Source organism: Rattus rattus, chromosome 5 (assembly GCF_011064425.1).
Source record: "Rattus rattus isolate New Zealand chromosome 5, Rrattus_CSIRO_v1, whole genome shotgun sequence".
In the NCBI taxonomy this organism is placed as follows: domain Eukaryota; kingdom Metazoa; phylum Chordata; class Mammalia; order Rodentia; family Muridae; genus Rattus; species Rattus rattus.
The window spans coordinates 2264169-2278198 of NC_046158.1; the positions used below are offsets into that span (position 1 = coordinate 2264169).

A 14030-nucleotide genomic window follows, 5' to 3' on the forward strand; every position below is an offset into this window, starting at 1 on the left:
CTCTTCTTTTGAATAGTTCAGTATCTAAATCTTTCCATAAGCACCACCACAGCACCACAAATTACAATGTTATCAAAGTGATGATTCTGTCTATACGTCTAAGAAGCATCCTACCTCCATTCTCTGGTAGGCATAACAGAATTTTGCCATGGTTCCAACTTTAGGCCCTCACAGCCACCCCCTGGCTTCCACAGTCTTTGTAACTTACTATCTCTGCCTTTAAGCTAGATGTCTTAACCTCTGCTCACTGCATTTGCCTGGCCCAGCTACAAAAGGGTCTGGGTGCAGGAAGACAGCTTCCAGGTCCATCCTCCCCGTTTTGAATGGTATGGTCTTGGGCAAGACCCTCTTCAGGCCTAACTTTTACCTGTTGTGAAAAACAAGAATCAGCCCCAAGGACCTCGAAGTGTTACTGGATTGTGATGGTCAATTTGACAGATTTAGAATCACATAAAGAAACCTTTGGATGTTTGTGAAGAATAGGAACTAAGGTGATGATGCCTTGCTCACAAAGCCATTTTTTGTTGAAAACGATAAACTCTAGGTAGGAATTTAAGAGGTACACTGGGTGAGGCCTGAAGGATGTTTGTAGACTGAGTCTATTTCTAGGCAGGGGGTGGGCGTGGCGGGCGGCTGAGCCCGATGAGAGCAGCGGAGCATCCTCGCTAGCCTGAGCGTCTGCCAGACCCAAGCGCAGGCCGCGGCCGGTGGGGGACCGCTGCTGCAGCGGCTGCGCACTGGTGCAACCAGCCGGTTCATTTGCGTGTCTCCGCCCCTACGACAAGCTGGTTGGAGAGTCCCGGCAGGGTGCCGCGCGCCGATTGGTTGAGCCGGCCGCCGTTCAGGCCCAGGAGTGGACGGTTCCTACTGCGGCTGGGCACCGGCTGGGCTCCCGCGTCGGCCCCGCGTTTCAAGCTTGCGCCTGGCTCAACCTCAACCCAGCTCGGCCCGGCCCCGGTCTCGGAACGAAGGCGCCGCTGCCGCTGGGCCTCTCGCAGGGCCATGAAGAAGCCGCGGCAGTCACTGCGGCCCTCGTCAAGGTGACCAGCCCGGACTACAGTGGTGAGAGAGGCAGTGAGAGGAGCGGCTGGCGGGGCGGGGCCCTGGGCGCCGGCCGCTGCAGGTGCGGGGGGGCGGGGCGAGATCCCGGGCCTGAGGGGGCGGGGCGGGACCTGGGCTCGAGGAGGGCGGGACCATGGCCGGCTCGGGTCCCAGGGGCGCGAATGACAGCTTGTGGGTGGGGGGAGATGGCGGCGGGGGAAAAGGGCGCAGGTGCGGGAGGCGGGTCCCGCGGCCTGAGGGACTGGGGGCGGGGCCTTGGCGTGGGGGCGGAGACTTGGCGCGAGGCGTGGGGTCTGACGGGGGTTCGGGCCCTGGGACAAGAAAGAGAATCTGTGTAGGTTAGCGGCGCGGAAAGGGCTCAGGTGTGAGGGGCGGGGCATGTGGCGGCAATGGGAGGGGCTGCAGGGAGTCTAGGGAATAGCACAGGTGCAGCTGGGGAAACCCAATAGGGGCGGGAGGAGGCAGGGGGCGGGGCTGAGGATCATTGGCAAGTCCAGAAGCAGGGCTGCAGGTGAGGAGTAGCCCAAGGGTGAGTGGGACCCTTCCAGGCGAAGAGAGAAGCTACTCTCTCCTCTGTCTTTGGGTTTTGGGTTTTCTGCGGGCTCTGAAGGCATCCATGGTTGTCTCTTAGAGGGGCCGGCCAGGGCAGCCTGTGTCTTTGCTGAGTCGCACTAGGATCGCAGCTGCCCTCGTTAATAGGCCGACTGCTTTCCTGTGCCAAGCTGAGCTCTAAGTGGGGCGAACCGCTTTTGTTTTTGTTTTTGTTTCTTTTCTCCCCTGTTGCTGTTGAAGGAGCTTGGCTGGATTTCTGGGTGGATGGGTTTCATTGGCTGATTAGCTGTTGGAAACTGGGTGCTCCTTAAGAGTAGTCGTTGTTGCAATGCTCGAAAGAGTTCTGGATTGTTGACTCCTGGTAGCAGGTGCCCATGCAGATCTTGACAGTGCTGGTTTCAAAAAGATAGAAAAGGCAGCGTGGTGAGGGGGAAGAGGCGGAATGAGAGCAAGAACTCAGCTTTTTGGAGCTGGGACAGACACGTGGGAGTTATTTTTGTTTTTTTGAGTGTTTTGTTGTTTGCAAAATGACCGTCCCTGGTACCTAATTGTGACCTTCCAGGGGCCAGAGGGGGAATTACTTGTCCAGAACTGAATTTAGTCCTCTTTCTTGAAAGTTTGAATCAGGTTTGTGTTGGGGAACTCCCTTCTCCAACCAAACTAGAGGTGTTTTATTTAGATTATGGTACTCCCTGTGAAGTTTTGGCAGGAATGTAGTCCTGGGGAGCCATGATCAATGGAAAGTGAAGTGTGTTTAAGTTTTTGGCTGACCTGTAGACCTGTAGTCCCCATTATGGACTCTTTGCTGATGGGTTAGGCTTATAATGCAGCCCTATGGAATGCTCCCACTACCAACTTGATTCTGTCATGTTTCAGAAGGAAGACTTTAGAATGAAAAGCACAGTGGACCTTCATTAAGTGTTTATGGATACAGAAGGGAGAGCTCTGATAGGGCCACTGTGTTCCAGAAGTACCCTTTATCTGTGTGTGCCCTCCGGGTACCTTGTGTTTCCTCACTAGTACTTGACCAATCTAACCTGTAATACTTCACCCTGTGTTATATGGACCGAATACAAGGTGCAGAAACTTCTTTGCTAGCTTTCATTTGTCTTCATTTAGAAGTCTGGGACTTTTGGGGACCAGATGCCATAATGCTGGCTCCCCTTGCCACCATTGGCTTTGGTGATCCAGTGACATCATGGAGATGTCTCAGGATCCGCTCTTGTTGGGGGAGCACTTGTGCAGCAGGTGCTAGGTCTAGAAGCAGCATCTGTGAGTTGTCCCATCTTGTCTTGGCAGAAGCTATGTGACTCTTAGGGACCACTCTTCTCCTGCCCTTTGTGGTAAAATGAAGCCCCAAGCTTGGTGGTTGACAGGAAGAACACTTATCAGAAAACTGGATGTTTGGTTTTTCTTTCTTTCTCAAAAATGTTTTTATTACATTTATGTATTTTTGTGTGTGTATATAACAGTGTGCATGTGGGGGTCAGAGGATAACGTGTGGGGAGTTTAGTCTCTGCTTCTGTCATATGGGTTCCAGGTATCAAACTCAGGCTTGGTAGTAGGCACCTTTAACCTCTGAGCCCTTTCACTTGCCCCGTAACTGACTTTATTTTTTTCATAATTGGCTTTTTAATTTATTATTAGGGCAACATCATTAATAGAAAACTGTTGTGATCTGTCCCCAGCCTGTCCCTTACAGCGATTGGCTTGAAGCCTCCCACTGTTCCTTCTGCTGTGACCTAACATCAGCTTTTTGCTTTCTCAGAGTTTTGGTTCCCTTAGCTGTAAGCATTAAGAACAAGCCTGATTTCCCCTGTAAATTTCTTGTGAAGAGTCAAGCAGCTGTCTGAAGGTACTGTAGTTACATGGTACCCAGTCTTGGGACCTGTCTCTCCCTGCCCCACCCCCTGCTGTCCGGCTGTCAACATTGGTTACTCAGAGCAGCATGGGCACAAGGAGATGAGGACCAGGAATTCTGAGGCCTCTGCCTCTTATATAACCTCAAACCAGTCTCCTTCCTCTCCTGAGGGGGGGATAGTGCTAGACCGTGTGATCCCTAGGAGTGCTAGCTAACTCTGGCCCCTGCTTGGCAAGCTGAAAATCTTAACATTTTTCAGAAAAGCAGGGAGACAGAAGTCAGTGACCCATGGTTTACTTCTTTAAAAATATCTGTCTAGGGACTGAACAGGTGGCTCAGTGGTTAGGACACTTGCTGCTCTTCCGAGGACCTGAGTTCTGTTCCCAGCACTCATATCAGGCAGCTCACAACGGCCTGCTTCAGAAAATAAAACAGAGCAGTATTGCTCCTGTTGGCAACTGGTAGGGAGTCACCAAATCTTTGTTGAAGGAGCAGATGAAGGACATTCTCTAGGAAGTTAGTCTGGTTGTCTCACCTGCTTGCTGTGCCTCCAGCATGTGTTTGGTCCGTTGCACAAGAATGTCACAGACAGATATAGTGGCAGATGTCTTTAATCCCAGCATTCAGATCTCTGTGCTTTTAAACCCATAATGAGACCTGGTCTTGAACAAAGAAAATAATATCACAGTGTTGTAGTGGGATTTGTAAGCTTCAACATGAAAGGCAAAAACTATGGAAGAGTTAAGTTGAGGGGAGAGGATACAGAGAGGGACAAATGACAAAGTCATGGAGACCTACTGCTGTAGAAACTATCTATACATGGAAGAATACAGACACATAGACTATACACAAGCTAAAATAGGGTTACTCTATAACAGGGTACTAATACTCCACTGGGTGCCACAGACTAACAGAGAGTTCAGTTCCAGGACTCAGTTGCCTCTTTTAGTTAGTGAGATTCTTTAGCCCCTCAAACATTACAGGCTCTTGCCAGTGCTCCTGCCTGTGCTCAGAACTTGATGGTAAGACCCCATTGCTGAAGAAGCCACATAACTAAATCATAGGCCACAGAGAAACTGAGCTGCAAGCTTTATTCCCATTGGCCAGCTTCATAGGGCTGGGACACTCACCAGAGGAGGAAAGTGATCATTAATCTTACCAGCTAGGGGGCTGGAGAGATGGCTCAGAGGTTAAGAGCGCTGTCTGCTCATCCAGAGGTCATGGGTTCAGTTCCCAGCAACCACATGGTGGCTCACAACCATCTATAATGAGATCTGGTACCTTCTTCTGGCCTGCACGTGTACATGCAGGTGCAACGCTGTATACATAATAAATTTTAAAAAAAAAATTAAAAAAAAATCTTACCAGCTAGGAACCCTGTGAACTACAGTGCCTGGCCTGGCAGGACACGCCCACTGGTACACTGCTGGCATGAATGTCGTGGGAATAACCCATCCTTTCCTGATTGGATTTAAGACCCGCTTCACATGATGACCAATATCTGGAACCATTATGGGCCGAGAACCTGTGGCTAGATAGGTCATGTGCCCCAGGTAAGAACTAATACCTGTCATTCCACCTGTTGAGAAGAGCATCCTTCAGCCCTCATCAGACAAGTTGCTTCTTACAGTAGATGGCAATTAACACAGAGATCCACACTTGTTAAGGTGCAGAGAAGAAGAGATGGTGAATGCTCAGCCCTAGATGGGACATCTGTGTCACATCCCTCCTCCTAAGGCTCCAGGATCATTAACGAGGAAGAGGGGATGGAAAGACTGTAAGAGCCACAGTGGCGAATGACTAGGAGGAAACACTTTTCCAGACACAGCAGGGCAGCTGCACATAGGAACTCTAGCAGTTGTGACAATATGCAGAAGACCTGTGCAAGCCTAAGCCAGACCAGATTCCAGCATGGGAAAGAGAGGTGGGCACGAAGTCTCACCTCTGGCTCAGGGCCGTGAGTCAGTTTCCTTTATGTGTAATCCTTGGTACGTTTTTCAAGCTCCAGTACAACCCCATATATCCAAGAATATATAAACAGCACAAGCTGGACTTAGAGCAATAACAGAGGGGACACAGAGTTAGGTGGGTAGGGAAGGGGTGGGTCTGGGAGGAGTTGGGGGTGAATATGATGAAAACCCACCATGTGAAATTCTCAATGAACTACTTAAAAAGAGAGAGAGAAAGAGAGAGAGCAAGGCTACCTTTCAGTTCTTCACAGTCTTAAGTGCACACAGCGCTCACGCGTGTTTGTTCATATAGCCTTCCTCCTTCTCAGTCAGTTCTTTTAAATAGTGCTTTAAAACTTTTATCTCACAGGCTTAAACTAAAATTACAGGGATTACTTTAAGCAAGTAGGGGCTCAGATGTTAGGTGTCTGTCTTGCCTCAAGCTGGCAGTTCCTAGTCCTTTCCTTGGAGGAGGCTGCTGTGACCGGTTGTTTATTCTATATTCTTTCTCTTGCAGCAGTCTATACATACCCCCACCCCCTTTGTGTATCCGTTGACTCTAGTCTGGAAAAGTTTCCAACTGTGGGGACTGCTCCAGCTGGTACCTAGAATTGCTCTGATAGTGTAAGCACTGTTCTTTATCTCCCCACCCCCATGGTGTTTACGCTTTCCTGGCTAGTAGTCATTGTTTGGAAGACTAACAAGAGATGTCCCTTTTTCTTCTCTAGGGATGAAATGGCTCTGGTCCCAGTGAACAATAGGTTAAAGGGCAGCCCATGTACTTGGATGTGAGACAGAGAACTGAAAGAGAAAGGAAAGGGGATTTGCTCACTGGAATTGAAACTGATTTTCCATTTAGCCTGTGATTTGAGTTGAGCTGTGGCACTTCCTTGCTGTATGACATGGGGCAGTTTACTTACTGGTCCTGGGTGATGATAATCAGATCTGTCTTGGGCTTTGTGAGAGGAGAAGACATCATGCTTGCAAAGCATGCATGGTGGCAGGTCTTATGGGTGCCTGGAGCCACTAGGCTGCTGTGGCTTACAGCCCCAGGCGGACTCCACTCCTTGCCAGCAGACGCTCACTGGGAGTCAAAGGTGAGCGTGGAGACATAATGTGCTGGCATACAGACCTGTGGCCTTTGCATGTTCACGGGTTGTGTGGAGAGACATACTCCAGTTGATAGGTACAGAGCAAAGTGCCCAGTAGTAGGGATGAGCAGGGAACAATGACTTCCCTGGGTAATTTGGGGAGGGGTCTCCCCAGCCTCCATTTTCCCTCCTTTTTGCTTTTTTTTTTTTTTTTTTTTTTTTTTTTTCGAAACAGAATTTTTTTTTATAATCCTAGCTGTCCTGGAACTTACTCTGTAAAACAGGCTGCCTCAAACTCAGAGATCAGCTTGCCTCTGCCTCCCGAGTGCTGGGATTAAAGGTGTGCATACTACCACCTGGCTTCATGTTTCCTCCTTTGTGAAAGCTACTCAGTTCTTCACTGTCCTTCTGTGCATACTGTGATCAGCCATGCATTGAGGTATTGCATGTATGGCGTTAGGCCTGTGTTTCTCAGCGCTCTCAGAAAGTCTGCTTGCTGCTGAGTCCCAGGCTCTGCCCAGAATAGGCTTCTTGGGCGATGGCATAGTAGACCTCTCTTCAGATGAGTCATGTCCCAAACATGGTTGCCTATGGTTTTTCTGTCTCTGGACTCTATCCAAATTCCCAAGTGTTAATCCAAAGACAGATCCATGGCTGCAGGTGTGGCTGCAGTGGTCACCCTGTGGAGTCTTTAGAGTGGGCAGAGCTGGGAGAACAATAGGCCTGAAGATGGGCTGGTCATATTGCTGACATGTATTTCTGTCTCCTCTGTTCTCAGCCTGCCAGTAGCTGGGCTGGAGGAAGGAGGCCTAAGGAGATGACTAGGTGGCCTGTAGATTTTAAAAAATCTGTCTGTCTGTCTGTCTATTGATCGATCTATTTATCTATGTGTGTGTCTGTATGAGTTTTTGTGTACTGTGTAAGTGCAGTGGAGTGTAGAAGTGAGGGTATCAGATTCCCTGGATCTGGACTCACAAGTGGTTATGCACCCTCATAGTAGTGCTTGAAACTGATTCTGGTCCTCTGGAAGAGCAGCAAGTTCTCCTAATGACTGAGCTGTCTCTGTACTGTGAACTTTGACAAGGCCAAGAGAGCATCGATTGGATCTGCAGGGCTCACAGGAGGTACTTCCTTAACTGTCATTGTGGACACTCATTGATCTTTCTCCAGGTGAGCATTCACTCTCCACTCTGAGGCTCCTGCTATGGGCTACATGCTGTACTGGACAATAGACACATGGGGATGATTCAGTCCTGCCCTGCCCTTTATTGCACATGGAAGATAAAGATAAATGGAGGTGATTAACTACTGCAGAAGCCATGGAATGAAATGGCTGAGCAAGGAGCTGGAGAGATGGCTCAGCAGTTCAGCTCAGAGGGCCTGGTTTCAGTTCCCAGCACCTACATGGCTGCTCACAACCATCTTTAACTCCAGTTCCAAGGAGTCCTATGCGCTTATCTGGCCTCCAAGGGCACCGGGCACGCGTGGTACATATGCATGCAGACAAAACATCCAAATATATAACAACATGAAATGGCTGAGCAGATTCAGGCTCTGGAGTAGGCTAACCTGGGTTAACATTATAACAGACAACCTGTGTCACCCATAGCAAGTGTCTTCCCTTCCTTGTAAGAAGGTTATTCTCCAAGTTGGGGTTTGGAGTGGGGTACAGAGGAGCACTTAGCGCGGTGCCTGGGAGGAAGCTGTCTGGAGGAGCACTAAGGAGTGCCTCTCTGACTTTCTTCTGGTCTTAGCGATGGCCTCCAGCTATCCTGAGGATGCTCCTCCCAGGCTTGTGAGCTGGTCTCCCCTCTTCTTAAAGGAAGTGGTAAGACCCAGAATCATGGAGAACACCCTGCTTACCTGAGCACAGATGGATAACCCTGAGCTTTTCCCAGGGGCTACTAGGTGAGCTTGTCTCATCTGCACTGAGGAGAGCAGAGACCCAGTTCCCACACTCTTCTGCTCTTCTGTGCTCATCTGCCCTTTCGGGGAAGTTTATTTCCTGAGCTAGCATCAGAGAGACTGAGGGGTGTGCTTGAGGCACAGTGTTTGCACTGCTCTTGCGCTCATGACCTCCAGGAAGTGCTCCTATCTCTGTTTTCTCATTTGTGTGGAGAATGCCTCCCTCTGCCTGGCCCTCGTGATGTTTCCAAGAGATGACACAGACCAGCACTTGGCAAAAGGCTTGCTCAAGAGTAACGTGTGCTAGGACGAGACTCTCTTCATCATGGTTATGGTTTCTGAGATGCCTTTTGGGGACTACCGATGATCATATGTGAAAGCTGTGTGACTCATGATCAAAGAATGTCTTGAAGCTCAGATGAGCTGGCAATGGGGCTGCCCAGTACAGCCAGGAAGGTGCAGCCTCTTTCTGTATTTGCTAGGCAGATGCAGGCCTTGATCTCAAGAGGACGGATGGTGCTAGAGAGGGAGAGAGACACTGGGCTGGGCCTGTCCTGGAGGTTTGTGGTCCTGGTCCTTCCTGTTTCATTGTTATATGATTCCAGACTGTGAATGTAACATTCTTGTGTGTGTGTGTGTGTGTGTGTGTGTCCCTGGAGGCTGGCATAGGGCATCATACCCCCTGGAAATGGAGTTAGAGGCGGTTGTGAGCCACCATGTGGGTACTAGGAACTGAGCCCACTTCCGCTGGAAGAGCAGCTCTTAACCACAGAGAGTCTCTGCAGCCCTGGGCAATCAGAAGGAAATGCTTGGCCTTGACAATGGCAGGTTTCTTGGGAAGGACCTTATTTGGGAAGGGAGGAGCAACAACCAGCATCTGTTAAGGCCACGTCTATTGGGTCTGATAATTCTTACCCACTCTTGTGGATTTTGGTAAGTGGGACAAGGGAGTTCAGTTAGTACACTTTTTTTTTTTTTTTTTTTTTTTTTTTTTTGGAGCTGGGGATTGAACCCAGGGCCTTGCGCTTGCTAGGCAAGTGCTCTACCACTGAGCTAAATCCCCAACCCCAGTTAGTACACTTTTGAATTAAATATTTATGAAAAACAAGTTAATAAATTCAGAACTTGTTTCTCTTCTTTGTGGTAATAAAGTGTTACGCAGAATTAGTGACTGGCTGTTTTAACCATTTCCTTTGCTCTGTTTTCTCTGTAGCTTCTCCCCTCCTTCCTTCACTTCTTCCTTTTCTTTTTTTTTTTCTGGGTATTTCTTTGTCCTAGGATGACTTTCAGTTACAGAACTGAAAAATGAGCTAGCGTAATCCCAGCTCTCTGGAGGCAGGGGCAGGCAGATCTTTGAGTTCAAGGCCAACCTGGTCAACAGAGTAAATTCTAGGACAGTCAGGGCTACACAGGTAAACCCTGTCTCCAAACAAACAAACAAACCAACCAACCAACCAACCAACCAGACGCTAAGCTCTTTAGATAAGCAGCTGTTGTGTGGGTATCTGAAGGGTGAATGAGCAAGGAATGAACTGTTGAAGAAAGTGGACTAATGTGACTCCATAAAATAGAAGGTTGTTGCTTCAGAGGTTCCTTCCATCATATGATACTGGAGTACTTCAGAGTGCTCGGTGTCTCGGTGGCAGTTATCGAGCAGGGTAGGAGTCATTCACTGAAGGCAGTGGAAGCTCAGAGAGGTCCATTATCCGGGCTGAGGCTATGAGAGAGTTGGGGTTCTTTTGCCTCTGTAGGTGCCTTTTGACCCCTAGACACCTTAGAGTGAGGTCGGATACTCGCCTTGTGGAGTCTCAGGTGAGCTGAGGCAATGGAGCTGCATGGACAGAGGTACCTATTCTGAGTTTGCTTGACTTACGGACTTAACTTCCCCTCATTGGATTCCGGGAGTTCAGTTCAACTCAGTGTCTTCGGACCAGTGAAACCTTACTTTTTGGTCAGTACTGAGATAGTGATCATCGGCGTGTGTGCTTGGTGCCTGATGACCAGAGTTAAGATTTGGGTTGTGTGGGAAGTTGATGAGGTGGTTTGCTGGTTGGTATGTGGCCTCCTTGCTGACCTTACTTCACTTTCTTATGTGCCTTATCTCTCAGCACCTTTGTACCCAGCACCCATGGCCTCTGTGCTCATCAGGTGGCCTGTCAGTCTGGAGGACCAAGCTTCCTCCCGTCCCAGACAGGGGCAGAGACTTCGTCCAGCTTTCATGCTCAGTTGTCCTGTTTTCTCAGTCATGTGAGCAAATCCGTGTGACTATAGCAATCTTGCAACAGCTGCCAGGAGGTCATACATGACTGCTAATAAAGCATGTCAGTGGTTAAGGGTTTATGTCAGATGACAGACTCTGAAACTGAGTCGTCATTGTGACTACAAGGGAGCAGGGCTAAGCCCTGACCAGGTGTGAGGCTCCGCTGTCTAGCCTGGTGACAGTGGCTACAGTGTTTCTGGTCTCCAGTTCCATCTTGGTTCTGGGCTGTTGTAAGGAGGGAACCTCTTGGTCTTGGGAGAGCCTTGAACCCGGTTTACCAGCATGCCCAGTGATGCTCCTGAGATGGGGAGGAACAGCTTGTAGTTTGGAAAGACAAATCACCCAATGTGGAGCCAGAATCTCCCTTGAGGGGTTTCCTGGTGTCTATGCATCCTTCTGAGTCAGGAAGCTCAAGATTGGATGCCTGTGGAGATGAGCTGGAGGGGTCAGACTATACCTGCAGCTGAAGGCAGAGGGCAGCCTTGCCACTCCATTTTCCCTGTCCTGCCAGACCTGTCTGTCCATCTGTCTGTCTACTTGGCCTGTCCTTGTTGGACTAGTGAGTGCCGGCACTATGCTGCCTGTGGTGCAGTGAAAACAGTCCTGCTCTGTCTTGTACAAACATTAAATGCTTGAGCATGAAGCAGTAACAAATCTGCATGTAAAATATTAACTACAGCCCAGTGTGGTGACACATGTCTATCATCCAGCACTTAAGAGCTGCAAGCAGGGGGATGTCCATGTGGCTAGTGTTGAGAACAAGGGAGAGATGAATGCTAGTCCCAGGAAATGGTATTGCTTGGACTGAGCTAGCAACCTCTGCCATGTTCTGTCCTAGCTGTGGAACTTGGTTTCTGGGCTTTCCAGCTGTCTGCTGAGCATTGATTTCTGAGCTGTTGTTTCTCTGGCGTCAGGAGAGCAGCTAGCCTTCTTTCTGCTTCTTGGAAGACTGGCTGCCCCCTTCTTCTTGAGGGTATTCGAGGACACCTTGAGCTCATTACTGGTTTTTAATCATGATGTGCTAATCTATGAAGCATGTAACTGAGCTTTACACTGTGTCACTGCCCTGGGGACCCTGTGGTCTTGATAGTCAGGAGACATTAAATGAGGACAGAACAGTGTTGGGGGAGGCTACACAGTAGAGACGGAAGCTCATAGGACCACATAAAACTTTAGGTCTTAGAGAAAGGTTTCAGCTTTCTGGGTGCAGGAAGTGGGTAGGAGGTGCATTTGGGCAGCCACACAGAAGTCTGGGAGCTGGTATGTTGGTCAGGCCAGTGTGTGTATTTAGTGTGTCATTGGATGAGGCACTGGGAGGAGGAGTTGGGTGGAAGGGGGCTTGAGAGTGCCCAGTGGATAGTGAGTCCCTGTCCTGAGATGGATGGAGGCTGGTTGAAGCCCTGTCACTGCTGACCCTGCTGTAGTGTACAGATCCTGGCCGTGGGTGGCTGTTTTATGAAACTGAGGTAGTAGACCCTTGCACAGTGCCGTGGTGAGGAAGGAAGCTAATGTCTGTCTTTTGCTCTGTTGACAGGAGATGGTGGTGGGTGGGTTCAGTAACTGAGAAAATGGAATTTGAAAGGAATAGTAGGTGGGGAGGAAGAAGGTAGTGAACTGGGGTTTGGCCATTTTGAGTCTGGCTAGCCTTTCTGTAGTGAAAGCATCCTCATTTGTACAGAAGACTCCTACAGAAGATTCCTGTTCCTTTTAGTGTGTTTGATTGTTTGATACGTGTAAAAACTGTGCTAGACTTTGTTGATGGGGCACGAATGGCTTACATTGGCTATCTCTGTAGATACTTTGGGATACAGTCCACCACGACAGGGAAACCGTGACAGTGGGAATGAGAGGCCGTGGTCATGGTATGGAGCAGAGAGGTGAAAGCTGGTCCAGGCCATAGGATGGGGCTGCCACTTTCCTCCTCAGTTAAACTCATCTGCAGATGCCCTCAGAGACGTCTGATTGTGGTTCTAAATCTAGGGGAGTGGGTGTCAAGGCTAAGCGACAAATGGCTGGAGCTACTGTAAGCCATTTTCTCATTTAACTGTTACTCTGGGTCGGTGTCTTAGGGTTTTGCTGCTGTCAAGAGACACCATGACCACAGCAACTCTTACAAAAGAAAACATTTAATTAGGGCTGGCTCACTAATTATGGCTAAGTCAGAGGTTCAGTCTGTTATCGTCATGGCAGGAAGCATGGTGGCATGCAAGCACACTCGGTGCTGGAGGAGCTGAGAGTGCTACATCTGGATCATGGGCAGCAGGAAGAGACTGAGCCACTAGATCTGGCTTCAAAGATCTAAGGAGGCACTTCCTCCTACAAAGCCACACCTACTCTAACAAAGCCACGCCTCCTAATAGTGACACTTCTTTTTTTTTTTTTTTAATTTTTTAAAATAGATTTATTTATTATATAAGTACACTGTAGCTGTCTTCAGACACACAAGAAGAGGGCACCAGATCTCATTACAGATGGTTGTGAGCCACCATGTGGGTACTGGGATTTGAACTCAGGACCTCTGGAAGAATAGTCAGTGCTCTTAACCACTGAGCCATCTCTCCAGCCCCAATAATGACACTTCCTATGGGCCAAATATTCAGAAAATGTGAGTCTGTGGGGGCCATTCCTATTCAAACCACCACAGTTGGGGTACAAGTGTTATAAACATAAGAGAAGCTGGGGAAGGGGGGCTTTGGGAGGAATTAAGGGGGTCATGTATGCCATTAACCCAATACTCAGGAGACAGAGGCAGGCAGATCTTTGTGAGTTTGAGGCCAGCCTGGCCTATGGAATGAGGACACCCAGGGAGTGCTACACAGAGAAAGCCTGTCTCCAAATACCAAAACCAACCCAAGCCAACCCAACCAACCAACCAACCAACCAAACAAACAAACAAAACTCCACAAAAACAAAGATATGAGATACAAGTTTCTTCTTTAGATGTGAGAAGTTATAAGGTTCTTGGCTCAAAATAGGTAAGGAGCATGCTGGGTCAGAGATCCAAGTTCTTTCCAAGTCTGAGGCTACTAGAGCTCAGACCTAAGATGGCTGCTAGAGCTCTAGTCTTTCCATCTAAGTTTTTCCATCTAACCCAAGACCTTTGAGGCCAACCTGGGCTACAGTGAGAGACTATCTCAAAACAAGCAAGCCAGCAAACAAAGAATGGTCAGGTAGTAAAGGCAGAAAAACTAACGCTAGGGAGATGCACCAAGAAGACTCAGCCCAGTATGTCTGCCCAGTAAACGGGTGTCTCGTCATCTGCCTTCTTGTTTTCTTGGGGAAGTCAGAGGTGCTCTGAAAGTTGAGAGAGGAGGTGGGAAGAAATAACATGCTGACCAAAGGACATTAAA

General features: G+C 48.9%; 1 protein-coding gene across 4 annotated transcripts in view; it reads left to right on the forward strand.

The window, feature by feature from the left end:
* Nucleotides 1-855: 855 nt before the first annotated feature.
* Nucleotides 856-14030, forward strand: part of Ralgps1 (Ral GEF with PH domain and SH3 binding motif 1) — a 234415-nt gene continuing 221240 nt past the window's right edge. For all 4 annotated transcript variants that reach the window (XM_032902701.1, XM_032902700.1, XM_032902704.1 and 1 more), the window contains exon 1: nucleotides 856-1062. The gene's annotated coding sequence lies outside the window, so the exon portion shown is untranslated. The remainder of the gene's footprint in view (nucleotides 1063-14030) is intronic.